The sequence below is a fragment of the Heterodontus francisci genome, chromosome 35 (genome assembly GCF_036365525.1).
Source record: "Heterodontus francisci isolate sHetFra1 chromosome 35, sHetFra1.hap1, whole genome shotgun sequence".
NCBI lineage: Eukaryota > Metazoa > Chordata > Chondrichthyes > Heterodontiformes > Heterodontidae > Heterodontus > Heterodontus francisci.
In genome coordinates, this window is record NC_090405.1 from 46,719,092 (window position 1) to 46,722,960 (window position 3,869).

The following is a 3,869-nucleotide window of genomic DNA, read 5'->3' on the forward strand; positions in this document are numbered from 1 at the left end:
GCCCGGGGGCTGGGGGGCTTTATCTTCCAGCTCCTTGGAGTTCTGCCACCTCTTTTGAAGGGGCCGTCGTTCCAGCATTTCCCCGTCCAGTGAAGAGGAGCTGTTGTAGTCTGTCTCAGAAGGTAGCCTCCTCTTGCCATTGGTTTGGGTGGTGGCCTGTTCCGCTTTTGGATGTTTTTTCTTTGTGGTTTTCCTTTGTACCACTTGCCACTGACCTGTTTGTCCATCTGCTGCCTCCTCCTCCATTGATTCTGTCTGTGGAGGAGGGGTTTCCGGGTGCAGGGTAGGTGCTGGGTCGCTGGTTTCAGCTGCCTCCCCTTTCTTCTCCTTCTCAGGTTGAAGTTCCTCACTGCGGAGAAGGTTGCTTGTCTCCTTTCGAGCACCGGACGCCTTCGTCGAACCTTCTCCTGGCCTTTCCTTGGAACTTGCCGCCTGAGCATAACTGAGGCAGCGTTTGGGGCAGGTTTTGTAGAAGTGGCCTGCCGCACTGCACAAGTTGCAACACTTAGTCTGCTTACAGTCCTTGGTCTGATGGCCTTCCTCCTTGCAGTTCTTGCAAACAACCATGCTGCAGTTTACTGCCACGTGACCAGATTTACCACAGGTGCGTAGACCAAGAAACCTTGACTTCCCCCGATAGCGAAGCTGGAGCGAGGGTGGATGATGGCTCCACTGGCATTGACCTTCAAGGTCACCTTGACCTGCCGCTTGCTGGTCCAAATCCCAAAGAGGTCCTTGACATCAGTGCTGCTGCCGGCCACCTCGATGTACCTGGCAAGAAAGGTGAGTACATCCACCACCGGAACATGGGGGTTGTAGAGGTGAATCGTCACCACCCGGTCACGTTGTGACAGAAGCGTGAAGGGCGGCTCTGCTGTGAGGATCAACAGTGGCACCCGGTCCCCTTTCTCCTTGAACGCCTTCAGGAACTTGATGCATCCCGCCACGTTCTTGAACGTCACATCGAAGTATCCACTGCTGGGGAAATCCTGCAGGCAGAAGATGTCCGTAGCTTGAAATCCGCAGCAATCGTTGAGGATTTTCCTGATGAACGTGCGATCGACCGGTGCATCTCCATCCTTGTCCTTCACGGCCACCCGAACGGTGTTGCGCACTCCCTGGCCTGAAGCTCGAAGATTGGTTGTAGCCATTTTACTCAAAGCCTACCCAGGATCAAAAGGCAATGATCATGGTCTCTTCTCTGCCAAGTAAGCACTGATAAGAACAGATACTACACTTGATCTTAGCCAAAAGGCCGAGAAGCGAACAACTTCTTGATCAACAAATAGAATGTAAGAGAATAGATAGTAAGTGAAAAGAAAAAGAAAGACTTGCATTTATACACTTGTACAGCATCTTTCACAACCAGTGAACATCTCCAAGTGCTTTACAGCCAATGAAGTACTTTTGAAGTGTAAGCATTGTTGTAATGTAAGAAATGCAAAGGCCAATTTGCGCACAGTAAGCTCCTACAAGTAGAAATGTGATAATGACTTGATGATCTGTTTTTGTGATGTTGATTGAGGGATAAATATCGGCCAGCACACTGGGGATAACTCCCCTGTTCTTCAAGATAGTGCCGTGGGATCTTTTATATCCATCCGAGACAGCAGACGGAGCCTTGGGTTAACGTCTCATCCGAAAGGCAGCACTCCCTCAGCTCTGCACTAATCTTTGTGCTCAAGGCCTGGAGGGGAACTTGAACCCAGAACCTTGTGCCTCAGAGGTGAGAGTACTACCATGGCTGACATAATGTTGAATAAATTCTAAAAAGTGAAAGAAATTTGACAAAATAGTTTACATAAAGGACTGAGATAAAGGAATTTAGAGCAGCAAACTAAGGTAACAGTGGCGCAGTGGTTAGCACCGCAGCCTCGCAGCTCCAGCGACCCGGGTTCAATTCTGGGTACTGCCTGTGCGGAGTTTGCAAGTTCTCCCTGTGTTTGCGTGGGTTTCCTCCGGGTGCTCTGGTTTCCCCCCACATGCCAAAGACTTGCAGGTTGATAGGTAAATTGGCCATTATAAATTGCCCCTAGTGTAGGTAGGTGGTAGGGAAATATAGGGACAGTTGGGGATATGGTAGGGATATGGAATTAGTGTAGGATTAGTATAAATGGGTGGTTGTTGGTCGGCACAGACTCGGTGGGCCGAAGGGCCTGTTTCAGTGCTGTATCTCTAAAACTAAAAACTAAGTAACAAATACAAATCAGTACGGAGAGAAGAAATAGTAAAAAAAAATGGTTCAATTTAGTAGCAACTGAGTGTAATTGGCTTTCCTCCCATGGGGATATCACAACTCATCCTGTACTTGCCTGTTGTCTACAGAACTGTTTGGTACCTTCTGCAGGATTCATGCTGTTTTATTTTCTTCCACCTTAGTCTACTCCCACTTTTCTTGGTTGTGATCCATTCGCTCAGGCCAAACTCTGGGACATTTTCTGATCCATTTACTCTATTGATTTTAATTAATTCATTGGCTGGGCTTTAAGTGACCTGTGAGAGATGAAATTACACCAGCGCTGTCTCACACATCATAGGGGCAACTTCAAGGTATAAACTGAAAATATCAAATCGCTTTAGCAGGACAGTGCATCACCCTGGGCTGGGTCTGCAGCTTAGACCAGGTGTAAAATAAGCACCTTATCACTTTGCCAGGAGGCGATTACAACTCTCATCATGCAGACAGTTTCACATTTAGCTTCTGTCAATGATATGTACAACAATCAAAGTCAAATACGTAACAACCTCATCTAATGCTTCAACCATTGCATAGCCTTGCAGGTATTTTTAAAAAATGATTATCAATGATTTTTCAGCAGAATTTCTTTTAAATTACCCCTTCCAGGACTCTGCATGAGTTTATTTGTCCTGGGGATTGTCGAGGTCTGGGGGGCCATTGTATGGATTTATGAACCTTCTTCCATGTTTAATGTATAACATGCCTAGAGAGGGAGGGATATAATTGCATCAACAGCAAGGCCCAACTTAAATACTCTCAACAGACTGAAAACTCAAAGCCTTGAAATAAAAACAAGAAAATGCTGAAATACACAGCAGGTTAAGCCAGTAGCTGTAAAGGTAAAAGTTGAGTTATAATGGTTTGGGTGTGTTATCCTCCATCAGAAAACAAACATTAAACCTGCTTTTCAGACTATGTTTAAAAAAAGGATTTTTTGAGAGAGATTCTTGCAACTTGAAGATGAACTATAGGATTCAGCAAGGGGAAGCAATAAAGTGGGTAAGTGAATTAAAAGTGAGATTAGGTCAAAGTGAAATGTAATGGTGAAAGAGAACTGGGAATGAGAAGGAAAAGACAATAAAATGAGCAGCATTAAGAACAAGTTCTAATTTGAATTAAGTGACCAGTTTTTACCAGTTTTGTATTAATACAGTAATAAACCCACTCCTGTATTAATATTACAGGAATAAACCCACTCATAACATTGTGTGTCTTGCACCCACTTCTAACATTGTGTTCTCTCTCAGACAGTGCATTCTCACTCTGATATTGTGTGTACTCTGCCCACTCCTAACATTGTGTAATGCCAATATTAATATTTGAATCAGCATCACTGTGAGCTAAATCTAGTCACACCACGGAGACAGAAATTTCCTTAGATGTACCAATAATCTAAAGGTTACCCTATTATTTAGGTTATATCTATTGGGAAAGGATGACCAGGCTGGTTCTCTTTTTTTCTCTTGAAAAGAGAAGGCTGAGGAGTGACCAAATAGAGATCTTGAAAAGGTTTTAATAGAGTAGAATACAATGTTTCTGCTTGTGGGGAAGAGCAAAACTAGAGGCCATCAATATAAAACAGAAATCAAATAGGGAATTCAGAAGAGACTTATTCATCCAGTGAGTTATG

At 44.4% G+C, this 3,869-nt stretch overlaps 1 pseudogene; it reads right to left on the minus strand.

Moving 5' to 3' along the window:
* Positions 1 to 1,136: 1,136 nt before the first annotated feature.
* On the minus strand, positions 1,137 to 1,267 carry LOC137350742 (U2 spliceosomal RNA; annotated as a pseudogene).
* Between the last annotated feature and the right edge of the window lie 2,602 nt (positions 1,268 to 3,869).